General features: G+C 45.9%; 1 long non-coding RNA gene across 1 annotated transcript; it reads right to left on the reverse strand.

Annotated features, from left to right (window-relative positions):
- Positions 1-5,041: 5,041 nt before the first annotated feature.
- Positions 5,042-9,034, reverse strand: LOC123123048 (uncharacterized). The gene is made up of 2 exons (XR_006460469.1): positions 5,836-9,034; positions 5,042-5,347 (listed from the first exon to the last, which is right to left on the reverse strand). It is a non-coding gene; the product is annotated as an uncharacterized lncRNA (long non-coding RNA).
- Positions 9,035-27,361: the final 18,327 nt, after the last annotated feature.

Genomic DNA, 27,361 nt, shown 5'->3' on the forward strand with positions numbered 1-27,361 from the left:
GACGAAGTTTGTTCCTCAACAAGAGAAGTACGATCCTACTTCTTTCAAAGGGACACAAGCTCAAGATGATCTTCCACCACAAGACCACAAGCAAAAAGGCAAGGACAAGCTTCAAGAGGAGATTGATGCATTTGAAGAAGCTCCTAAGGCCTTGGTCAAGTGGGTTCCCAAGACTACATCAAGTACGACTGCAACTCCAAGGATACCCATAAAGATGATGTGGATCCCAAAGAAGAAGAACTAGAGTTTTCTTGAGGGTGACTCCGCCAACATACTTCACTCATATCATTTTGGCAAGGACAAGTGCAATCAACTTCCACATCTTGCACTAGTTCAATGAGTCACAAACCCTCGTGTTGGTAAGACAAGGGACAAGGTAACCTAATGCTTTCATGGACATCATCTTGTGTATGCATCACTCTATGTCTATGGATATCCTTGCTTGTTCCTTGTGGGACTAACTATAGGTGTACAAAAGTAGGGGCTCTCCTTTTGACCCCTTTACTTATGCACGGGCAGTCGAAGCCACGCGCCATGGCTGCACATAGCAGGGAAAAGGAGGGAAGCCGGAGAGAAGTCAAAGACACGAGACAAACAAAGCAACGTCAAGGACCAAGGCCATAGAGATCGAATGGACGAAGCAGGTTTCCCCAGCAAGACCCTTGCCGGGGCAGCCTTAGCGGCCCCAGCAAGACCCTTGTCGGGGCAGCTCATCTGCACCAGTGGAGTGACCCACCCTCGAACCCATGGTCTCCAACACCACAGCTACGTTGGGCCCGGGAGGCCCCTCCTTGGTGGCATGCAGATCTTTGTGAAGACAAAGAATACTCAAGATCAGATGAGGATTGGAGGGCAACACTCCCGTCAAGATCCTTACCGAAGAAACCCACAAGACCCCCGACAAGATCCTTGCCGGGGACGCCAGTGCACCACGGCAAGACCCTTGCCGGGCCACCCTATGAGACCCTTGCCAGAGGCAACAGCAGGGCCACTGCCAGGCCCGCACCAACCAAATCCCTGCCGCTGTTTGCATGCAGCTGCCAGCCCAACCAGCTGGGCAGGAACCTGCATGGTGATAATCCCCACGTGCAGGGAATCATCGTAGCAATTCCCAAAGGTGGAAGTGATAAGTATGGAGTGTCAAACCCACAAGGAGCTAAAGGTAAGATCAATATTCTCTCAAGCCCTATCTGCCACTGATACGACTCTACGTGCACCGAATGTTTGCTTCCAACTAGAAACAAGAAATAAAACTGTGTTGTGGGTATGAAGAGGATAACTTTGTATGACATCGGAGAGCTAAAATATAAAAGTAGGTGATGTTATCATAAAGTTAGAATATATTACTAAATAATATAAATAGTGAGTGTGGAATAATGGTGGATCGGTGTGCGAAATTGTCTTAAGCAATTGTTAACAAGATCGATAGTCGTCATTGCAATTTCATATGAGGGAGAGGCATAAACTAACATACTTTTCCTACACGGATCGGATGCTCTTATGATTGGAACTCTAGCAAGCATCCACAAATACTAGAAATTCATTAAGGTAAAACCCAACGATAGCATTAAAGCATCAAGTGCCCTTTTATCCCATACGCAACAACCCCCTTACTCGGGTTTAAGCTTCTGTCACTCTAGCAACCCACTATAAGCGAATCATGAACGTATTGCAACACCCTACAGCAGGAATCCCTCACGCTTGCGCGACACGGAGGGCACCATAGGACAGCACCAAGATAAAACATACAACTCGTACCAATCTAGATCATCAATCAACTCAAAGACAAAAGATATCTACTCAAAACATCATAAGATGGCAACACATCACTGGATCATAATATGTAGCATAAAGCACCATGTTGAAGTAGGGATTACAGCGGGGTGCGGGAGAGTGGACCGCATAAAAGAGATGAGGATGGTGATGATGGTGGTGATGTTGATGAAGACGATCACCGCGACGATGATTCCCCTCCCGATGGCACTCCGGTGCCACCAAGAGAGAGGAGGAGAGGTTCTCCCCCTTGTGCTTCCTCCTCCATGGCTTTCCCCTTCTGGTCCTTGACCTTCATGGAGATGATGGCCCCTCCGAGATCCTCCTCCATGGCCTCCGGTGATGATGGCCCCCTCCGGCAGGGTGCCGGAGAGGGCCTAGATTGATTTCTCGTGGCTACAGAGGCTTGCGGCGGCGAAACTTCTGATCTAGGTTAATTCCCGAAAGTTTCAGTATTTATAGGAATTTTTGGCATTGGTTTCACGTCAAGGGGGCCTCCGGGCTGTCCACGAGAGACGGGGCCGCGCCCTGGGGGGGGGGGGGGGCGCCCCTTGTCTCGTGGGCAGCCCGGGACTCCCCTGGCCCAACTCCGATGCTCCATGGTCTTCTTTTGGTCCAGAAAAAATCCTCAAAAATTGGCACGTCAATTGGACTCCGTTTGGTATCCCTTTTCTGTAAAATACAAAAACAAGGAGAAAACAGAAACTGGCACTGGGCTCTAAGTTAATAGGTTAGTCCCAAAAATCATATAAAATGACATATAAATGCTTATAAAACATCATAGATGGATAGTATAATAGCATAAATACTTCATAAATTATAGATACGTTGGAGACGTATCAGCATCCCCAAGCTTAATTCCTGCTCGTCCTCGAGTAGGTAAATCTATTATATATAATAAGTACTTGACGGGTTAACCAGAAAAAAGAAATTAGTCTAGAAATCTCTACTACCTAAAAGAACCGTAAGGTTCCGTCTCCCGTCTTACGTCGTCGCACTCTTCGTCCATCCCTCTCCGTTCGCTACCCCTCCCCTCCACCAGTTTTTTTCCGATCCATATTTGGTAAAATACTTAATTACCGTGTGGGCAATCAATCTCTTTCTTTGGTAATTTCCGTGTGGGCAATCAATCTCTTTCTTTGGCAATCAATCACAATTCACGTCAATTATGGACGCTAATCTCTCATATACCCCGCGCCTTTGGACGCCAGTAATTTCTCCTTTGATGATGGGAGCTGGAGACCATGCCATGATGTGAATTGTGAAGCACCTCTAGGAGCACCGCGCAGATCGGCGCAACTAATACACCGAAGAAACCATACTCCGTCCGCCATCTCGTCTCGCCTTCTGCGGGGGCGCGAGAGATCAAGTGGCGGTGATGGTAGCATCGGCGAGCGCGGAGGTGATGTACCAGTTTTGCCTCTGCACCAGTTCTTTTCCTTGGTCCTCTCTCCTGGAACGGCGCGGCTGCGGCGACGACGACGTTACAACGCGGCGCGACTGGTCCAGGGAGCATGGGAAGGCAGACTTAAGGGGCGTAGGGATTGAGATTCTGAGAACGCGGCATACATCTGTATAGCCGTGGCTCCCCGCCGTACCCGTCCCCACTGGATCACCTCCTCATCGCGCAACTCCCCGCCAATCTGCGACGCCGCGACCTTAGCTTATATCTTTGTCTCAGTCTTTTGGTCTTCAGCTCCCAGGTCCAAAGCAAGCAGGTTCCATGGCGAGTAGGGCAGCCGCAGTCTATCTTAATCCAGGCATCGACGATGCCTCAAGCCTTCAACCATGCCGATGAAACCTGAAGCCTCATGTGCTTGTTTGCGCTTGCTGTTTGGCATCAGGTGCGTGTTTGCACTTAGCTGAGATGATTTAAATTCCAAACTGTTCTTTGGTGCTTCAAATGGGTAAGGTGGAATTAAGGAGGTTGAGATCGGACGTGTTGATGTATGCGTATATGTGACACCGTGGTTCATTGTATTGTACTTATTAGTTATCATCCTGATGTTTAATTTTGTCCATTAGTACCATATTTCTGAACATTTATATGGATAACACACGACTTTATCAAATGAGAAGAAGCGATTCTTGAACTTCGTCTGTTCTGATTTGCCACATCTTTTAATTTTTTAATTCTATTCCCAGTTAACCAAATGCTGAAGATTGTTGTATCTTACAACTTTAGTAAAAAAAATACTTGAATTTCTAGACTTTGACATTAGCATTTTTTTTCATGCTTTCTCACAAGTCCAAAATTGTTATTTGGTTTCAATTGATAAAACATCGAAACGTGATAGCATGTTATATATACCAGCCAATCCATTCTATGTTTTTTACCTGTCGTCATACTTCTGAAAAAAAAAACTGTCCTAGGTATTTCTGTTCTTGTACATTTGCAATGACACGTGGAATGCAATTTTCAGGTACAGATTGTTTATGGAAAAGGGGGTAGATAAACATGTTTTGTAAATGGTTCATATTATTACCTCCCATCTTTTTCTTTACATTTATTGCTGAATGATGGGACTTGTAAAAATTTAAATGTAAAGATATCTTATTTCGTGAAAAAACATCATGTCATTCAGATAATTATATTTGACTCCATGATGTTCTTTGGCCTTCAAGTCAAAGTTTCCAGAAGTTTTAATCTCCTTTGCTTATTCATTCACCTCAAAATTTATCCATGTATGCTCCTCTTATCACGTTATATGAAAATTTGGATCCCGTGGCAACGCACGGGCGAATACCTAGTTACCACAAAAATTAGAAACATCTAACCGTTAATTTATAATAGAGAAAATTATATAGCCATTAGATTAGATTTAACTTAAAATTTACCCACCACTGCCATTATAATGGACCAGACCGTCCTTTCTTCATGTAACTTTTTTCCTCGAAAAACTCCACCACGCAAGACCATCCTTTCCTCCCGTAACTTTTTGCCTCTAAAAATTCACCACGCATTAATCTAGGCTTCCAGCCTTCCTACGATTTAGGGATGCAAAGAAAGAAAAGCCAGCCTTCCTACGCTTTAGGGATGCAAAGCAAGTAACTTTTTGCCTCTAAAAAATCCACCACGCATCAATCTAAGCTTCCAGCCTTCCTACGATTTAGGGATGCAAAGAAAGAAAACACCCAAGCAGAAGGCACATGTCGCCTCCGCCGAGTTCGAGGTGGCCGGCTCACACAACGCAGCGTGACCAGGTAGGTAGGTTGATTACTTCTCTTGAACATCCAAGCCATACATGCCCTTTGTTTTTTCCCCATATCCCATGAAGACACTAATCTCACGATCAATTTTACCATCCATGTCATGTTCTTTACACCAATCTTACAATCAATCTCACGGTCCCAAAAACAAAACTCACAATAGGTTGGACTCATATCCATGACAAGCAACCTCCAGCTTTTTAACTTGCCGTCCTTTTGGCTGATGTAGCTATTATTGCAGATCAATATACACCGTCATAATGGATTTCCCTAAAAAAAGTAACTCTCACAAGCGAGTGTCCAAATCTCCTTGATTGTGCCATCGGCTCCATCGAGCAAGCAGACCACCTCCGGCAAGTACCATCTACAGAGATCATATAGAACTGACATAAAGTTTATTCTTTTTCTCAAAAACAATACTTTTTGGGTATGAAAATACAACTTACATCTTCAATTCAAGGTATGACAACACAATGAAATAGCTTTTTAATCATGTTCTAAGTTCCTGTTGTGATTTTTTAGTCGTTATTGTAGATCAACTTCGCATCCTTGATTGCAATCTTATCATATTCTTAGAATCAGGAGTACAATCCAGGTCCTTAATTTAAGGTGTGACAACACAATCAAGTACTGCCTCTGTAATATAAGACATTTTCTAGACTTGCCATATAAAACATCTTATATCAATGAACAGAGCCAATAGCCTTTAAGTCCAGATCAGACCCTAAGTTCACCTTGCGATTTTTAATTGTGGATGAACTTGCCATCCTCAATTGCAATCTTATTCTTCACTAAACATATGTTTTTTATGGACTTGCATGTAACTACACCACTGGGGTAAAAGGTACTCACAATATTTGTGTTTTCAAATGAAGATTGGAACTTAACATCCACTGGTCTTGGAAGTTGATCTCCTACGAAGACGAAATTTTGTAAGCAGAAAAAATATCAAAATCATAAATCTTCGTAACCTTGAGCAGTACTACACAGCGATTTTACAATATCTCATCTTCTCCATTGTGCAGGAAGAACCAAAGGAAATAAAAGGTGGGCCACATAGCAAAAATGTTAGAAAACTTCCAAGGTGGTTAAAAGTACCAAATATGCAATACAACAAGTTGATCCATTACTAACCATGAATCTTTAATAGGTGGTATTATAAGAAAAAGATTTAGCTTGGATTTCTGATTCAAGTAGGCACACGTGGGTTGGTGGTTTAAGCTTGGACCAGGAAAATATTTCAAATAATTTCTTACTGATGTGAGTCCAGTCAATAAACAATGACAAGTTAGGAGAGGAGAATGAAACTTCAAGACAAGAAAATGAGAAAACATTCGATCATAGATGGAGATGTGCCAGACTGCACAACTATGCCAAAATAAGAATCTCTGAACCACGTGAGCGAAGAAAATTGTACAAACTTATTTCTTTAAGTGTATTATCATCCACTATCTTTACTTACTTCTTTGAATTCAACTGCTAAACTTCTCTTACATGATGCATGACTGTAGTAAGGTGTACTGGAAACAATACTATAGATTGCTTCTGCTTTGAGCAACAATTGTGTTATCTATGTCTTCCATTCTTTCCAGGCTTACAAAAGTTTCTTCAATAACCCAGTGTATTTGATGTACAAATATCTGATCTTACAGAGTTTACCATCCACAAATGGTTATCAAGCCCGTCCGCCTATGCAGTTCCATATGATCTGCAACTAATTTAAAGTGGTGTATTAAATAAATAAAGACATGCTACATTTCGTCCTGACCGTAGCTATCAATTATTTCTTTGTCAAAACAACATGAGAACAAATTTCCATGTAGTATGGCTTAACCAAGACAGCGACAAAATCAGCATTGTTGAATTGCCACAGGGAACCATATCATGTGCTAGCTAAAACACTCATAATGGCAAAGGATAAACTTGAAAAGGTGTCTATCACAACGTGAGATTAAGACGACATGACATGCCATCTGCAACTGAAGTTGCAGCCTTGATTGTGAATGATACAACACAGAATAGAAAAGGATGAGATATCATTGTTCAGTACACAGACATGAGACCAAAGAATATCAGAGAACCATTCAAAATTCATGGCTATGCAGTATATATTATTATTCCCCTACGGAGAAGATGGGTAGAGAGAAAATACACATTACACTTTAAAAGAAGGTGCAAAGTGGAAGAGAAAGGATATAACAATGTTGGAATACTATGAGAATCATATACAACAACATACTAACCTGTCGAAACACTTGCTGGTGTATGAAAAGCCTAAATTGCAGTTCATTGCCCTTGCATATATTTTGCTTTACAAATAGACTGGATCGAAAGACATCAAGTAAACCTAAGAACGAATTGTATGCTGACTTGCAAGACGCAATAGAAATACAATGGTTGACCAGGTATGAAGGAGAATACAACTGCCATGTGCCATCCAGCTTGACAGATAGCCCAAGATACAAAGCACAAAACTACCAAGAAGCTATGTAAATATGTCAGTCGCTTGGATACACAGACCTATTTGTGACACTCACATGCAACGCAACTTGGCCGGAGATTCAATCTATCTATGCTACAGGAAGTAGGCCAAGCAGCAGCAGAAAGATCTTATATTGTTGGTTTTCCTTTTTTTTTTTTGCGAGGAGAAAGGTCTGATATTGTTGACCGAGTGTTCCACATAAAGCTCAAGGAGTTCATGAGAAACATAAGAGAAAGGGAATACCTAGAAAAAACACTTGCAAGTAATATCCTATTGACTTGATCACACCTGTTATTTTCTTTTATATAGCAAATGAACTAACAACAAGGATGATGTGGTCAAGAACATAGTCTACACAAAAATATTCTTAAGGTAGGAACTAAACACACACTTACAGATGCTACTAGCCTTTATAGATAACCATAAGTACATGGAGCAAAACTGACTTTTCTATGCTAATAACATGATATGGCAGGACAGATATAATCTACTACTCCCAGAAGTATTTGAAACATGCATCAACATTCAATGGAAATAACTCAATATTATAATTTGTCGACACTATATATTATCAGATATTTAAGCTTATCATATTCTGCAATACAATAGTGACAGTATCCACAGATCGTTACAGTTAATATGCAAAATGTAATAGCACCTATTTTCATATCACTTATTAAAATTAATTCAATCTTTGGGAAATCTTAAAGCTATAGCTAATCACAAATAAACTAATTACTTATTAAATTTGTTGAATCTGAACGAGGGCAGAGGGGCCTCTGCCGACGCAAGTCCCAAGCACAGAAAAAGGTGGAGGGGGCATGAATAAATTTACATCTTTTCACTACCAAGCTGTAGCTTAATGCACATTATATTGGTTTAGCCATACACATGCAGAGACAGGATAAGAAACAAGAAAAAGATAGGAAAAGGGAGAAGTGGGGACCTCTAGGTGGAAGAACGAGTCGCTGAATTCAGGCTGCCACTGTCGAGGATGAAGACGACCTACCGGGCTGCCTTGCCGGGGACAACCACGATGCGAGGGAAAACAACGCCGCCAGCATCCTCACAATCGATGTGGATCCAAGCTGGCTCCGGGAGACGAGATCCACGCCCACATCCCCTCCAAGGACGCTAACGAGGACGACACAGTCAAGATCGGCAAGCTCGCATCCTCCATGGCGCAGCTTCTCATCAAGCCCTACTACCCCTCCGTCGCTGTTGACCGGCCTGAGAGATCGAGGAGGCGTACAGTGAGCCAAACTAGGCTCACCCCGTGGCCGCACCAGTGAGCCGAGCTGCAGCGGTGCGTGCAGGTGAGGACGAGCAAGGTCACGGCAAGGAATCAAGAGGGGAATTGAGGTGTTGTTGGGAATCTTGAGCTCGAGTGGAAGCAATTTTGGATTTTTGGTGGAGCGAGGGGACGGAAGAACATGAAAAGGGAGTGCAGCGAGAGCTACGTTTTTGTTTCAGAATATTCAAGAGCTACGTGTGAGTGAGCTTAAAAAAAAAAGAGATACGTGTGAGTGTGTGAAGGTGCGAGTGGTGATCCTGTTCGGCTTCCACCAGAAAAATGTGTGCAGTCTGTACCATGTCCGTGATCCTGTTTGGCTTCCACCAGAAGAAAAAGAACCATTGGTTTAAAGACAACTCAAAAAATTCCTACTAATCAGATTCTGTACAGGTGGAGTTCACATACGTGTGCTCAGCCTAAATTATATACTCCTATAATACTTTATGCTGTAAAATATTCTGAATATTACATGACCGTAGAAAAAAAACCCGAACCGGTAACCATCATTGTTATTTGGACTATGCATATGAAAGTATCATTTCATGTCACTATCACGAACTATCAACATAATCGTGCAGACGTATCCGGCAAACCCACGGCTACAGCGAGGCGCCCCCAAAGAATTCAGTGATGAAGTGTGAGCTCAATATTTTCCCAAATATGAAACGATAATTCCACATACCATCAAAACCATCAAATGGTAAAATCATGTTTACCACCAGCACTTGACCAGCATACGATAAAAATATCGTATATCTACTTTGTTAGTTATTTAAACTTTTTCACTATAGCTTGCACACATCTCTTACTAGATCATAAAGGCGCGCGTTGCTGCGCCCATCCATTTGAATAGAAAATGAAGAATCATAGAAATACCTGCTGGAATTTGCAGAGTACAAATATCTAGAAAATATGAGTGTTTAAAATTGCAAAACTTCAAATCTACATGTGATCAATAATCACTACAGTAACCAAGGAGCAATTACATAAAATAATCCAGAAGTAAAGAAACAACCAAATATAGAACATAGTAGTAGGCTGACACTTTGCAACGAACTTCGGAACTTACATAGAGCTTGCTAAAGTAAGTAGTAACAAAGGGTTTCAAGGGCGTGGTTTAACAAAACAAATGGGCACACGTAATCTGTTTGTAAATTTGCATATAACCAATAGAGCTAATGCATGAATATCATTTATGGAACTGTGTGCAGTACCTGAACTTCCCGATCTTGCAAATTAAGCTTCCTAGCTATGACATTGCGGCAAGCAAACAACTAAGATTTCAGCCTCCAGGATTGATGTCCAAAGTCAAAGAATCTGGTACAAATTTAAAAATCAACATTAACACCATAGATTGCAAATAAGATAAGGGCTGTCAAGAGGATAAAGGAACAGCAGGATCGTCTAATCTCTGCATTGACGATGGCATGGACTTTGTGAGACGAAGGGCATTCAGGGAGCAAGGTGGGACGCCAGCAGCTTTCACAGGAATACCTTCGAAATTGGTGAAGTCGCTTGGAAAAGTACTCAGGCCGATCGCACATGAGTGATCCGTCGTCTCCCCCCTCTCTCCCTCGCATCGCCCTCTCGGGCGACTCGAGGGCCAAAAACCTAGCCCGCCGCCGCCGTCTCCTCCCCCGCCACCCCTCTCCTCGCCGCCGCCTGAGGCAGCCGCCGGCTTCGCCCGGGGCGCCGCTGAGGATGGTGGCGGCGGGGCCTCTCCTGCTGCTCTGCATCTCTCGCGGGGGGCCTTGCGACCCGGGGCGGCGGCCCCGGCGGGATTGGCGCCACCGGACCCTCGACGCATGGTGGCGCAGGTGCGGGCCGGTGCCCCTCGGCCGTGTGGACGGCGAGGCAGCCGGTGGATGCGCGCCAGGGCGTGGCGGCGGCGGCTTCGGCTCCGCGGCTCCAGATCTGGCCGCCCTCCACCCTCTTCGGCGGATTCGCAAGTCCTCCCCCCAGATCTGGCCGGCTCCGTCCTGGACGCCGGTTTCTTCGCCGGGTGGGAGTGGGGACGGGAAGTTTGCCAGGAGAAATCCCTAGCCGCCTTGCTGGCTGTGACGGCGGCGACGCCCGCGGGCGCCGCGCACCTTCTTGGAGGCGCTGGTCAGGTATACCTTCCCCACCCCCTCCCCCTTGTCCTCCCGGGTGAAAACCCCAACGATGTTGGGCGGCGGCGACGCCCTTGGCGCCGTTTCCTTCTTGAAGGCGCTGCTTTGGGAGCAAGGTGGGAATTTGGTCTTCGCCGTGAGGTGTGCAGTGGGTGTCGGCGGCAGCAGTTATCTCAAGCGGTGCTGTGCTCCCCCTGGTGGTGGGCTGCTGCTCCTTCGTGCATCCTGGCAGCTCTCCTCTTGAATGCCCAAGTCTCTGGTTTTCGGTGTTGCTCTGCTCCAGGTGAGAAGTCGACGACAGGTCGCGTCTGCCTAATCCCAACCATGTGGATGCCTTCGGTGCCTCTCATCCAGGTTCTAGGGTGAACGTGTTCATTGTCGACGGTTCGGCGCCTTTCGAGCCAGGCGAGGAGGCAGGGGCCTTCTTCGACAATGGATCTGGATGGTGGTGCTTCCTTGCTGGTCCCAGATGTTGTGGCTAGGGCTGCCTCTTCGGTCATCTGATCTTCCTCTCCTAAGCCGGCATCCCCCTTCTCCTAGGCTTTGCGTGTGCAAGAGGCCTTGACATCCTCAAGCTTGGTGCTTCATGTAGATCCTTTTTTTCAGTTTGTGGTATGTCTGGCATGTGAGCTGCTCCCGGCACCATTGTATCTTGCCGTGATTTCTTTTTTATGGTTCTGTGTCGAGGTTGTACTCCAGAGTTTGTATCCCTGTCCGGTTGATGGCTTTGTTAATTCAAAGCCGGGCTCACCGTGAGCCTTCGTTCTAAAAAAAAAGTACTCAGGCCACTAATAACACGGGCGGAAGTGGCGGGAGCGTAGCGCAGCCTTCCAGTTCGTCGGCGGTCAAGCCTGAACGTCGTGGGCCGCTGCATAGGGTTTGGACCAGCCCTAGTGCACTACATGATTGTGCATCGCCTACGCCTCTTACTCCTTTCCACCAAGCCGGAGAGAGAAGCGACGCCGCTGCCGGCGCCGCCGTCAGATAAGATGGGAATCTCACTGGATAACACACCATGATTGCCTAGAGCGCTGTCTCCACAGCAGGGAGAAAGCGGAGCAGGAAAGAGAAGGATGGTGGAGTAGTGCTGAAAGCCAACTCGCCGCCGGTGCGCTGTCGTCCTCTTTGGCCACGGTGCTCTATCGAATCTCCTCCTTCCCACAGCCGCCGCCGCCGTATCAGACGCATCGTGGGAAAATGAGGCATCGCCCATCATGGACCTTTTCTTTTTCAGAGCAGCCCACCACGGACTAACCACAAGCCACCATAGTTGGTCTGCGGAGTAGCGGCCCGGCTACCGTGGGCCGAGCCGGATCGCGAGACTGATACGTTGACAACTGGCTAGAATTGATCAGGGCATGTACAATGGTTCTATCCTAACAATGCCACGTAGGATAAATGATGAGGTGGAGGAGAGAGAAATTATAAGAAAAGGCTTGTCTTCTCTTAATTAAGAGAAGGCAAGAGATGATCTCTTAGCACAATATGTCTCACCACGTTTTTAGGAATAACTAGTTATTGAAGATAAGGCTAAGAGATGACCCATTGTAGACATGTTTTTTTGTCATCTCTAAATAACATGCAAGATTTAAGATAAGACTACCTTATCAACCATTGTACATGCCCTCAGAAGCACGACCAGGAGATCTAAGTCGTTTATTAGTGCGATCCGACGGCTATGACATCAAATCGCTGTGAGAGGGCGTAGCTAGCTCCCTTTTACTGTTTCTTAATTATGGGTGTCTAATTTTTATGCCTGGCTATTTGAGGATAAAATATGTGTGTTCGCAATCACAGCAACAACATGCAGTATATCCATGGTCAGACCATAAAATGATGGTATAGACATTGGTGTGAACGTATCATATGTGGATAGATATGCCACATGCTGAAAAGAAAGAGTTAGATCATCTGCATGGAGAAGTGATCATCTTGATGAATCAATTCCTTCCCAATGTCCAAAAAATAGGGAGATCAGTGAGGTCAAAGCAATATGTGCAAAGCTGAACATGAATAGAAGAGTAAGGGTGTAAATAAACAATAATTATTGTTGTAGTTGGATGATCATCGCAGTGGTCTCATTCACTTCTAGGCACACCCCAAATTTTCAAACATTTGCATTACGAAATCTACGAGAAAGAATAAACATATGTACAAAAATTAGGCGGGTTTTAGAGAATAAGGCTTTATTACTTGCCCATCCTCTCAAAGGCTAATGTTAGGCATTTTTGTAAATATTCTACTATCATATACCCACTCTAGGTGTTTTAATGCTATTAAGAGTTAGCTTATAAACAAAAAAATCTACATATCTTATTATGGTAAATATAATAACCTTTCTACATATATCCACATAAGACTATAATTTACTTCATATCGAATTGGAAATTATAAAAGCTTTGCCCGCGCTTCTCAAATTTTAACTTCCCAAAATCCTAGCCCGCACATCGAGCGGGCCACTTTGCTAGTGATAAAAGAAATAATTTATGAAGTGTGAATGCTAGAAGGTGCACAAGTTTGATCAATGATAATTTCAATCACCTTTTCTAGCATCAATATGTGTCATAATAGTAGCTTATCTCATAAGACTTTTCATGATCAAGTAACAATCTATTCACAATGTCAAGTATGGTTCAGAAACTTCATTGAGAACTAACAAACTATAATCTCAGTCATTGAAAAAATTGCAATTTATCATAACATCAGAAAGAGTCAAGAATAGAGCTTTTCAACAAGTCCACATACTCAACTATCATATAGTCTTCTACAATTGCTAACACTCACGCAATACTTGTGGTTATGGAGTTTCAGCCGGACACTGAGAAAGATAGGGGCTTATTGTGTTGCCTCCCAACATATTCACCTTCACCTTTAGATGATGTCAACAATAATAGCCTATGCTAACTTACATCCAATTGGATATATATATATCATGACCTTTCAAACACGAGGAGCTTGCCAAAGGATAAAATGAAAAAAGGGGAAGGTGAGAATCACCTTGACTCAAGCATAAAGTAAAAACACAAAGTAAAATATAGGCCCTTCGAAGAGGGAAGCAGAGGTTGTCATGCGCGTTTAGGGTTGATGCACAAAATCTTAATGCAAAAGAACGTCACTTCATATTGCCCCTTGTATGTGGACCTTTATTATGCAGTCCGTCGCTTTTATTACTTCCACAACAAGATCGTACAAAGCTTATTTTCTCTGCACTAATAAGTCATACATATTTAGAGAGCAATTTTTATTGCTTGCACCGATGACAACTTACTTGAAGGATCTTACTCAATCCATAGGTAGGTATGGTGGACTCTCATGGCAAAACTGGGTTTACGGGTATTTGGAAGCACAAGTAGTATCTCTACTTAGTGCAAGGAATTTTGGCTAGCATGAGGGGGAAAGGCAAGCTCAGCATGTTCGGAAGGTCAATGACAATATACTTTAACTGAGATGTCAGAAAACATAAACCATTACGTTGTCTTCCTTGTCCAAAGTCAACTCTTTTAGCATGTCATACTTAATGAGTGCTTCACGATCATAAAAGATGTCCAAGATAATATATTTGTATGTGAACCTCTCTTTCCTTATTACTTCCTATTAATTGTAACGATGATCAAAACTATGTTTGCCAACTCTCAAGAACTTTTATGCCTCATACTTTCTATGTGTGAAGTCATCACTAACCATGTGATAAGCATAAGAAACATATAGAAGTTCAGATTCATGACATTCAATTCATTCCCCCATTTACTCATAGGATAAACATGAAGCGCATGAGTAAATGACAAACGACTCCAAAAGATATGAGTGCAGGACACTGAGTAGGCAAATAATTACCTAGCCATGGGAGGGTTCCTTTTCTATTCAAAATTTCAGATCCAATGATTTTATTCAAACAACAACAAAATAAAATGACAATGCAAGGATAGCACAACTCATGTGAAGAAGCAAAAACTTAGGCTCAACCGATACTAACCGATAGTTGTTGAAGAAGAAAGGTGGGATGCCTAACGGGGCATCCCCAAGCTTAGATGCTTGAGACTTCTTGGAATATTATCTTGGGGTGCCTTGGGCATCCCCAAGCTTGAACTTTTATATCTCCTTAATTCCTCTCATATCATGGTTTCTCTTTTTATCAAAAGCTTCATCCACACCAAACTCAACAAGAACTCGTGAGATAGGTTAGTATAAACCAATGCAAAACTTTATCATTTTCTACTGTAACAAGTCACTAGAGTTATTATTCAACATTGCATACTAAATGCCTCTGCATATTTAATACTCCTATCCTCAAATAGGATCATTAAACAAGCAAACATATGCAAACAATGCAAACATAACAGCAATCTATCAAAACAGTACAGCCTGTAAAGAATGCAAGAGTATCAATACTTCCCTAACTCCAAAAATTATGAGAGAAAATTCCCACTGTAGTATATTTATCAGAGATCATTATGCAAAAGGTTTCAACATTATATCATGCTCTGACTTTCCTAGGGAATTTTTGCAACAGCGGTAAACTTTCTGTTTTCAAACAGCAACATGTATACTAGCAAAATAAGCATGGTAAAGGCTATCCTTGACATTTTTATTGAAAATAAAGATGCAAAACACTATTATAAATAACATCAAGCTAATACTAATAAAAGAAAATGACGCTCCAAGTAAAACACATATCATGTGACGAATAAAAATATAGCTCCGAGTAAGATGTACCGATAGTTTTGAAGACGAAAGAGGGGATGTCTTCCGGGGCATCCCCAAGCTTGGGCGCTTGAGCCTTCCTTGAATATTACCTTTGGGTGCCTTGGGAATCCCCAAGCTTGGGGTCTTTCCACTCCTTATTCTCCTCATATCGATATCTCACCCAAAACTAGAAAACTTCAATCACACAAAACTTTATGGAACTTCGTGAGATAGGTTAGTATGATAAAGAGTAAACCATGCACTTTGGTACTGTAAAAGACAAGGTTCATAATTTTTTTCACATAATGCCTACTTACATATCATTTCTACAATTTATATTGAGAAATATAAGCCATAGAAACTAGAAAACAAGCAAACTATGCGATGAAAACAGAATCTGTTAGAAACAGAACAGTCTGTAATGATCTGAACAATAACCATACTTCTGCTACTCCAAAAATTATGGAATAAATTGGTGGACGTGAGGAATTTGTCTATTAATCTTCCGCAAAAAGAATCAACTCAAAATCACTCTTCTGTAAAAAATGAAATCTAATCTCGTGAGCGCAAAGTTTCTGTTTTTTACAGCAAGATCACATTAACTTTCACCCAAGTCTTCCCAAAGGTCTTACTTGGCACTTTATTGAAACAAAAGCTATAAAACATGACTACTACAGTAGCTTAATCATGTAGACACACAAAAACAGTAAGGGTAAATATTGGGTTGTCTCCCAACAAGCGCTTTTCTTTAATGCCTTTTAGCTAGGCATGATGATTTCAATGATGCTCGCATAAAGGATATGAGTTGAAACATAAAAAGAGCATCATGAAGAATATGACTAGCACATTTAAATCTAACCCACTTCCTATGCCTAGGGATTTTTTGAGTACACAAATTATAGGAACAAAAGTCAACTAGCATAGGAAGGCAAAACAAGTATAACTTCAAAATTTTAAGCACATAGAGAGGAAACTTGATATTATTGCAACTCCTACAAGCACATATTCCTCCCTCATAATAATTTTCAGTAGCATCATAGATAGCAACTTGTTCTCATACTCAATTGGAACCTCTTCCGAAATAGTGGAATACTAACTAAAGTTGACACTCTTCCAAATCCACTTTCATAAATATCGTACGAAGATTCAACATCCTCCAAGATAGTGGGATCGCTAATTCCTAAAGTTGACACTCTTCCGAACCCACTTTAAATTATAGTATTATTCATATTCCAAAAGATATAAGTGAAGTTCATGGAGCATTCTACAACCAATATCCAAGCTCAAAATATATAAGTGAAGCGTACGAAGCATTCTATAAAACCATACTCATACGATTTAAGTGAAGCACAAAGAGAAATTCTATAGGACCATACTTAAAAGATATAATTGAAGCACATGAAGTATTCTATAAATCAATGAAGAGCTATCTCATACTAGCATGATTCTTAAAGAAAAAGAAAAACACAAAGGACACAAACAATGTGAACAAAACAAAAACCGAGGTATACCGATATTTGTTGAAGAAGAAAGATGGGATGCCAACCGGGGCATCCCCAAGCTTAGATGCTTGAGTATCCTTTGAAATATTTACTTGGGGTGCCTTGGGCATCCCCAAGCTTGAACTCTTGTCTCTCTTTATTCTTCTCACATCGGTAACTCCTCGTTCTTCAAACACTTCATTCACAAAAACTTAAATAAAAACTTGTGAGATCCGTTAGTGTAATAAAGCAAACTACCACTTTAAGCTACTGTAATTAACTCAAACTTTGTTTATATTGGTATTAAACCTACTGTATTCCAACTTCTATATAGTTCATACCCTGCATACTAGCCATATATGCATCAAAATAAGCAAACAACACACGAAAAACAGAATCTGTTAAGAACAGGACAGTCTGTAGTAATCTGGAAGTTTAGTAAATTCTGTAAATCCAAAAATTATGAAATAATTGAAAATTTGAAAAATTTGTACAGAAGTAATGTGCAAAAAGTTTCAGACCCATTTGACTTTCAAGTAAAAAATGTAAATTCATGCACTACAGCCAAAGTTTCTGTTTTTGTTCTGCACATAGTAAACAAGCAATCTAATCATCCTACAACCAAAGCTTGGCACATTATTTTTATGATACAAAGGATATATACAAGGGGATAATTATTTACAGAGAAACTTCCATGAAAAATTATACATTGTTTCCATGAGCATGAACACAAGTGCTCAAGGTCGACCCTCACTTCTTCAATGCATAACTTTCCAATCACTTCTCTTTTTGAAAAACTTTTTTTAGGCATGAGAGGCAAGTAAATATTTTTGGTATTTTCATTCTTTTTAATTTTTTTGTATGTTTCACCCACAACTAAACAGAAACAAAAAGGAAAAACAAAATCTACTTAGTGAAGAAAGCAAACAAGCACACACGAGAATATCAACCCCACGCTATTGCTCCCCGGCAACGGCGCCAGAAAAGAGCTTGATAATCCCCAAGTGCAGGGAATCATCGTAGCAATTCCCAAAGGTGGAAGTGATAAGTATGGAGTGTCGAACCCACAAGGAGCTAAAGGTAATATCAATATTCTCTCAAGCCCTATCTGCCACTGAAACGACTCTACGTGCACCGAACGTTTGCTTCCAACTAGAAACAAGAAATAAAACTGTGTTGTGGGTATGAAGAGGATAACTTTGTATGACATGAGAGAGCTAAAATATAAAAGTAGGTGCTGTTATCATAAAGTTAGAATATATTACTAAATAATATAAATAGCGAGTGTGGAATAATGGTGGATCGGTGTGCGGAATTGTCCTAAGCAACTGTTAACACGATCAATAGTCGTCATTGCAATTTCATATGAGGGAGAGGCATAAACTAACATACTTTTCCTACACGGATCGTATGCTCTTATGATTGGAACTCTAGCAAGAATCCGCAAATACTAGAAATTCATTAAGGTAAAACCCAACGATAGCATTAAAGCATCAAGTCCCCTTTTATCCCATATGCAACAATCCCCTTACTCGGGTTTAAGCTTCTGTCACTCTAGCAACCCACTATAAGCGAATCATGAACGTATTGCAACACCCTACAGCGGGAATCCCTCACGCTTGCGCGACACGGAGGGCACCATAGGACAGCACCAAGATAAAACATACAACTCGTACCAGTCTAGATCATCAATCAACTCAAAGACAAAAGATATCTACTCAAAACATCATAAGATGGCAACACATCACTGGATCATAATATGTAGCATAAAGCACCATGTTCAAGTAGGGATTACAGCGGGGTGCGGGAGAGTGGACCGCGTAAAAGAGATGAGGATGGTGATGATGGTGGTGATGTTGATAAAGACGATCACCGCGGCGATGATTCCCCTCTCGATGGCACTCCGGTGCCACCAAGAGAGAGGAGGAGAGGTTCTCCCCCTTGTCCTTCCTCCTCCATGGCTTTCCCCCTCTGGTCCTTGGCCTTCATGGAGATGATGGCCCCTCCGAGATCCTCCTCCATGGCCTCCGGTGATGATGTCCTGCTCTGGCAGGGTGCCAGAGAGGGCCTAGATTGATTTCTCGTGGCTACAGAGGCTTGCGACGGCGGAACTTCTGATCTAGGTTAATTCCCGAAAGTTTCAGTATTTATAGGAATTTTTGGCGTTGGTTTCACGTCAAGGGGGCCTCCGGGCTGTCCACGAGAGAGGGGACCGCGCCCTAGGGGGGCGCCCCCCTGTCTCGTGGGCAGCCCCGGACTCCCCTGGCCCAACTCCGATGCTCCGTGGTCTTCTTTTGGTCCAGAAAAAATCCTCAAAAATTGGCACGTCAATTGGACTCCGTTTGGTATCCCTTTTCTGTAAAATACAAAAACAAGGAGAAAACAGAAACTGGCACTGGGCTCTAGGTCAATATGTTAGTCCCGAAAATCATATAAAATGACATATAAATGATTATAAAACATCATAGATGGATAGTATAATAGCATGAATACTTCATAAATTATAGATACGTTGGAGACGTATCACGTGGCAACATGCAGCTTCCAGGCCAACTCAGCCCACGCATGCGTGGCGGCATGCAGATCTTCGTGGAGGCTCCACCACCACGCCACCTCAGCTGCTTACCTGCCTACATGGCACCGCATGCATCGCTAGCCAGGGCGCGTGTCGAAGCGAGGAGGAGCGGCGACGGACGGGACGGGCCTCGCTCCCGTCCCCGATAAAGCGGAGGGACACCTAAGCTACGCATTAAATGCGTCTTGTCCTGTAGTACGAGCGATAAGCTCATAGCACTGTAGGCCTTTCCACCTCCTGTGTGCCACTGTGGCAGCCCCTTCTGCCTATAAAAGGAGGCCCATGGCTTACTGGAAAAGGATTCAGCTCTTTCAAACCACACAGCGCCCGCAGCTAGTTCTAGAGCTCAAGAACATGCAATACATCCACCAAGCAGTATTAGAGTTTTACGCATCCTCGCGGCCCGAACCTGGGTAAATGATCTTTGTGCTAATTACTAATCCTGCTCTTCTCACAAGCTCGCGCCCCGCAGCCGTAGTAGGGATTCTTGTGATCCCATAGGTGTTGTTTCCCGTTGACATCTTTGGCGCGCCATGTAGGGGCGCGATTGTGAGAATCTGGTCTAGTAGTTGGCCTAGCTGTTCTTCACTACCATGGCTCCTAAGAAGAACACGACCACGATGATCGGTTCATCCGGAACCGGACTGCCAGTACCGATGCGGACCAGTAGCGGGCCAGTCGCGGAGAGAACCCATGGCGCGGCCCGCGAACATCCACATCACCCTTGCAGTCCAGGCCTGGTGAGCGGCGCCGTTCGTACACCGGGCGATGAGCCACGCGTCGCGGGCTCCAAAGACGGAGTCGGGGCCCCTGCAGGCGGCGCGGGGCCCTCCAGGGGCGCCGCCGTGCCGCCAGACGGCGGCGCGGCAGCCTCCAAGACGCCAACACCGGCGCCCACGGCGTGCTCTTCTCAGGTCATGCGCGATGAGCAGCGTCGCCCTGCGGGTGACCCTGGGCGCCGCCCTGGGAAGAGTCCCATGCGCCCATCACACAATGAGGAGGGCTAGCATGCGCGCCGAGGTGCTAACGGAGGTGGCGAACGGCTACGAGGCCGTGATGGGGCTCCTTCTAACGCGGTTAGAAGTCGAGGCGCATCACGGTCCACACAGCTTTCGCCGCTGCCCACGCCAGCAGAAGCCCTAGCATGCGCGCAACTGCTCCTTGATTTTCCTCCTGTTGTGGAGAAGCTTGACGAATGGAGGGCCACCGTCCGGAGCCTCGTCGGCATCGCTAACAACGATGAGTTGCAGCCGGTGGGACCGTAGGCCATCGCTCCGTCGAGCTACCGCACGCCAGCGGAGGCTGGGCCGGAGGCGATGCGGCCACGGTGCACTCCCCTCCTCCATCCCGGCCACCGTGGGTGTCGGTCCGTCGCGACGACGCCCGTGATGATATCTCCATAGCATCGTCCGACCCGCGAACCCACTGCGACCAATGCCAAATTCTTCGGGAGTGAGTTCATGAAGACGCTCGAACCACCATCGAGCGCCGGCGTGACGCGCGCCACCAGTCGGATAGGCGGGCAGGGCCTACTACGGACCACCCAGCACCGGGAGGCTACGATGGCCTACCCTACGAGGTGGGTTGTCCGGCCTTCACCCGTGAGCTGCGGCAGTTCCAGTGGCCCTCCCACCGCACGTTCAAGCCCGACCTTGGTGAGAAGTACAACGACAAGACTCACCCGTCAGAGTTTCTTAGCATCTACACCATTGCGATGCAAGCTGCCGGGGCTCGCAACGATAAGGTGCTCGCCAACTATTTTTCGTTGGCACTCAAGCCCAATGTTATGTCATGGTTGATGCACTTGCCAGTGGACTCCATTTCTTTTTGGGTGGATCTGTGTCATGAGTTTGTTGGAGCCTTTACGGGAGGCCACCAAGCTCATGGTCAGGCGAGTGATTTGCATATCATCCCCCAGAAGGAAGGAGAAAACTTGCGCAAGTACATCCAAAGGTTCAGCTGAGTGCAGTACAACATCCCCAACGTTCATCCTGCCACCGTGATCAGTGCATTCCATCAGAATGTGCGCAATCGTAAGATGCGTGAGGAGCTGGCGATGAACAAGGTCAGGGATGTGGCTGAACTTTATGTTCTGGCCGATCGATGCGCTCGTGCTGAAGAAGGAAGGAAGTACCCCAGCGAAGACACCGGCGCGGAAACCGACTCCACGGATGATGCTGCCACCCCGGCGAAGAAGGGCTGGCGCCATAATAGAAAGCGCAAGGGCAAGACCGTGCTTGCCGTTGAGGGGTCCGACGACACCGGCGCCACCAAGAAACCCAAGGCAAGTGACCCCGGCAAGGAGGTTGCCGGGTGTGCCGCCTGCCGGGCCTTGGCGGCTGCCGATAAGCCAGGGGGCTTCGACAAGCAGTATTGCAAGATCCATCGCACCAAGGGCCACAATCTCTAGAACTGCCAGCAGGTGGAGCTACTCGCTGAGAAGCAGAGAGAGAGTATGAGCGGCGGGACAAGGAGAAGGGCCAAGAGGGTGCCGAGGGATCCGGTAAGAAGCGTGGCGGCCAAGGAGGCCGCCGCAGCAAAGATAATCAGCAAGAGAGGCCCACCAGGGGCCGCGACAAGAAGCAGGAAGACGATGATCATGACGAGGACGATGAGTCCGGCGACCACGAGTACCAGAAAGCCACGGAGGCCATGTGCGTCGATGGTGGCGCCTTGCTGCATACATCCCACCGCCAGCTCAAGCAGTGGGCGCGTGAGATCACATCGGTGGAGTAGTCGCTCGATGCACGGAAGCCGCTGAGGTGGTCCAGCACGCCTATCATCTTCGACACCGAGGACCACCCTGACCGCACTACTGCGGTCGGGTGCTTGCCATTGTTGGTCGCACCAACAATCCGCAACCTCAAGGTGACGAAGATGCTAGTTGACGGTGGGGCCGGTCTGAACTTGATCTTGCCTATTGTGATCAAGAGGCTGCATATCCCTGATGGAGACCTCGAGGAGACGGGTGTCAGTGTGAAAACCGGCGGATCTTGGGTAGGGGGTCCCGAACTATGCGTCTAAGGCTAATGGTAACAGGAGGCAGGGGACACGATGTTTTACCCATGTTTGGGCCCTCTCAATGGAGGTAATACCCTACTTCCTGCTTGATTGATCTTGATGATATGAGTATTACAAGAGTTGATCTACCACGAGATCGTAGAGGCTAAACCCTAGAAGCTAGCCTATGATTATGATTGTTGTTGTCCTACGGACTAAACCCTCTGGTTTATATAGACACCGGAGGGGGCTAGGGTTACACAGAGCTGGTTACTGAGAAGGAAATCTGCATATCCGAATTGCCAAGCTTGCCTTCCACGGAAAGGAGAGTCCCACCCGGACACGGGACGAAGTCTTCAATCTTGTATCTTCATAACCCAACAGTCCAGCCAAAGTATATAGTCTGGCTGTCCGAGGACCCCTTAGTCCAGGACTCCCTTAGTAGCCCCTGAACCAGGCTTCAATGACGATGAGTCCGGCGCGCAGATTGTCTTCGGCATTGCAAGGCGGGTTCCTTCTCCGTATACTCCATAGAAGATTTTGAACACGGGAATCGTGTCCGGCTTTGCAAAACAAATTCCACATACCACCATAGAGAGTACAATATTCCACAAATCTAACCTGCTGACAACTTTTTATGACATCACGCCATGGTCCGGTCATTATTCGAACCGTTTTTCACAACCAGCTACTGCACGTAATGCGAGGCAGTTTCCTTGACATGTCTTCTCGAAGTAGAGATCGTGTCCCCTTATCACGGGATTCTCATTAATACGGGTATGGGTAACCCAACCGCGCCATCAATTGTGGAGCTTGGAGAATAAGCGATTTTAACGGGCAAGCGGGGAGGCACAGGATCCCTGCTTCCTTTATAAGGGGATAAGAACTCCCTCTTTCACCCACGCCTTCTTCCCATGCGCATCCGTCCCTTCTTGCTCAAGCCCTAGCGCTGAAGCGTCCGCCTTCTCCATCAAAAAGGTTTCCCAAAAATGTCCGGATCCGAAGCAGGAGGCAAGTGGATGGCCTCTACCGTCTGGGAGAAGGATATTAAAAAGCTTCGGGGGGGGGCAGGGTATTTGGCCAAGAGAATCAGCCACCATCTTCCAACGGCGGGACAAATCGTCCCCACCCCGAAACCCCATAAGAGGGTGGTATTTCTCCCTCATTTTGTCTGCGGGCTAGGGTTTCCCCTCCACCCATTCGTTCGCGGCATCATGCACTATTATTGGATTGATTTTCATGATCTATCTCCCAATTCTTTTCTCAATATCTCGACATTCATCATCGTATGCGAGGCCTTTCTCTGTGTCCCGCCGCACTTTGGCTTATGGCTGAAGGTTTTTAATGTGAAGCCCAAGGTAGTGAGCGGCGAGCATGCCTAATGCGGAGGTGCCATGGTGAGCAAGATGCCCAACGTCACATGGCCAACATGTGCTTTCAATGATTCCGTCAAGGAGTGGCAGCAGCAGTGGTTCTACATCACCGAGCCGGATGGCAAGGAATGGGCCACCGCCCCAGAGTTTAGATCCGGCACCCCCCTGTGGCTTACGTCCTGGCCCAAGAAGGGCCTGAACTGGGCTTCGTCTGACGAGCTATCGGAGCTCCATACGCGTGTCCAAGACATGGAAGAAAAGGACATCAAGCTCGTCAATGTAGTCCAGGTGATGTTAGTTTGCCGGATTCTACCTTGTCAACACCGGGCTTGCAATCTATGGGAGTTTGACCCGGCCAGGCACCAGACCTTGTCAGAGCTCTTTGGTTCTTCGCATAAGGACATCTGGAAGGTGCTTTTCAAGTCTGGCAAATCATGGCCGGACTCCGCCCAGGACCGCGGGTACCAACTGTCCCGCCCGACAAGTTCGGTAAGTGATCGTTTGTTGACAGTCCGTATGTTTCATTCACATATTCTTTAAGAAAATGCCTGAAGTGTTTCCCCCAAATTTCCTAGGGCTGTGCGAAGAAGGCAGGGCGGATCTACTGTCCGGCCCCGCTGCCAGAAGAACCCCCCGGCCCACTTTTGACAAAGATGCTGGTCCCGGGGCCTTACAAGGCACCGATGAAGAAGGCCGGAAAGGAGGCCAAGAAGACCAGGGGCGGCCTCCATCGTCGCGGCGCTTCGGACGCAAGACCCGAAGATTCCAATGCCCATTCTTCCTCCGAAGAGGATGAGGAGGAGGAAGGAGACGAATCCCCCGCGGGGGAAGAAAGAAAAGGAAGGCCTCCACATCCTTGGAAGCCGATCCACCTAAGAGGGGGAAAACTCCTCTACAAGAGGAGTCCACCGGCGCCACCAATAGCAGCCCAGAGTGGGATCCCAGGGCCGAGCCCCTCATGAACTCGTGAGTATAAAATCCGAACACACTCATGCATCCAGACTCGTCATGGCATGACATTCTAATCTGAGTCGTGCTTTTTTTTCAGTCCAGCGAAGCCCCGCGCCAAACGATCCTCGTCAGAAGATCTGCTGGGTTCGGATGTGATGGACAGTGGAACACCCCCGAAGGCCTCCTCCTCCAAACATATGAATGAAACCGAGGTTTCATCCCAGAAGGACCCAGGCCACGGAGGAGGGGAAAATGTCACAAAGGTGGCGCTAGGAGGCCATACTTCAGGGGCCGGACACATGGGAGAGAGAGCTCCCGTGGGCGTCGACGGCGGGGGTCATCTTGAATCCGGCCCCCAGCCGGACACGATTCTAGAGACCCATAAGGTCCCCGAGTCAGACAGACGGCCTCCGTCAACTGGAGGAGGTATGCCTGCTCCACCGGCCGCCTCTATCCAACCAGACATGCCAGATACTTTATTGGCGGCGTTAAGGGTGCCTCCATTGTTGATGAACACCGTGCCCTCATGGGTGCGGTGATTGAGAAGATTCAGTTCGCTGAGAGTGGACTGAATGAATCCTGTATCAGCCTCATAAGAGACTTTGAGGTATGTTTTATGAGTTTTTGGGAGAGTGTCATGGTATAGATAGCAGCCCCTGATACACTATTCGGTGAAAGAAAGAACTGAATAGAGGATCACATTCATGCTCGCAGGAGACTCACTTGATGACATCTATCACTCTTTTTAATCAGCAGGCATCAGTGGCGACTGCCGCCTCTCAAGCTGCGGAAGTATCCGGACTGAGGCATAGTCTGGAGCGGGCCGAAGGAGAACTTGGCCAAGTGAAGAGACAGCTGGAGGATAATCAAGGTATGTAGAAACCTTGTTTATGTAGCACAAATGAAGAAGTGTGCATGATGAAAATATTTTTATAATGTGCTCTAGGAGCGACGATCGAAATTGAGGCTCTCAGGAAGGCTGTGGCCAAAGCCGAGAAGAAGGCAGCCGCAGAGCAGGCTCTTCGTGAGAAACATGAGGCCAGAGTTATTGAGGCTGAGCGAGAGCTTCAAGAGGCCGTGCAGAAATGCGAGACCTTGGAGCAGAGTTTAGCAGGGAAAGAATCTGAACTCTCCCAGGTTCGCCAAGCCGTAAGGCCCGGGGGGAGGCCCAAGGTGCCCTGAAGGAAATCCAGGAGGCGAGGAAGATTGCGGCTAGTAAGGATTTTTCTGTACAAAGCGAGTATTTGAAAGGAGAAAATCAAGTTGAGAGTTTAAATTCTGATTTCTCCAGGGGTATTTGCGGAGCTGCCACGCAGCATATCTGACGCTGCCCAGTTCTACCGAGCCGAAGAGAGGAATACTGCGGATAAACTCTTCTAGATGCAGTATCTGACGCCGAATTATCCGGTGCCGTTTTCCAATCAGCTTAAACAGCTGGTCGAACTGCACAAGGCGGCCGAGCTAGCCATGAAGGATTTGATTATCCGCCTGTGGCGTGCCGAGCCGATTCCAAGCAGTTACTTCAGGCTCGTAAAGCGGATTGCGAGTGCCTGCCCTCGACTCGAAGTCATCAAGCGGTCAGTCTGCATAGAAGGTGCGCGAATGGCCTTCGCCCACGCAAAGGTGCATTGGGGGAAGATGGATGCAGAAAAGCTAATGACCGAGGGACCGCCGGAGGGGAAAGAGCACCGCAAGCCCGAACTGTATTATGAAGGTGTCTTGAAAGGGGGCCGCCTTGTGGCGGAGCAATGCACCAAGGACATTATATTTCCGTGAATACGGTCATGTTTTTCCTTTGTAATATTTGAACAAGGTCATTATTTATTGCTTGTCGTATGAAAGTTTTTCCTCCTGTGCGGCCGTTTTATATAATAATCTTGAGAGTCGGCCAGTCGTCGGCTTCCGCCCCCACGTAGTGAGTACGGGGGTGTTCGGGATAAACCTGAGCACTCTTTATCCCAGTTTTGGGTCCCTAAAGGAGGTGTTCAGCACAGCGAACCAGGCGATCGGACTATAGGGCTTTATCGCTCTCACTTAGCCATAGGAGTTTTTTCTAGGAAGGTAGGCGCAGCCCCTGGTGTTCGGAAGACCGCACGAGGGGCTCTATAAGCGCCTGATCGGAAAAGGCTGATCCGTCGCATGATGCATTGGTTATGGCATTATGCGGAAGAAATCCTTAAAGATTTTAGAACCTCTCGAACAGCTCACCAGCTCTCGCTACATCATGACAGTCAGTTTTCGCCTTTCTCTACTGAGGTGCTCGTCTGGAAGAACCGGGACACAATCGCAGTAGTTCTCCCAGTGCTACCTTAGCCGATATAGTGGAACGTAAGGTACCAAAACATAAGAGCCGGGCAAACCTAACTATTGACCCAAGACATGATTCGGAGCTGATGCATATAATGCTATAAGTTCGGGGTGCCGAACT

The sequence above is a fragment of the Triticum aestivum genome, chromosome 1B (assembly GCF_018294505.1).
Source record: "Triticum aestivum cultivar Chinese Spring chromosome 1B, IWGSC CS RefSeq v2.1, whole genome shotgun sequence".
NCBI lineage: Eukaryota > Viridiplantae > Streptophyta > Magnoliopsida > Poales > Poaceae > Triticum > Triticum aestivum.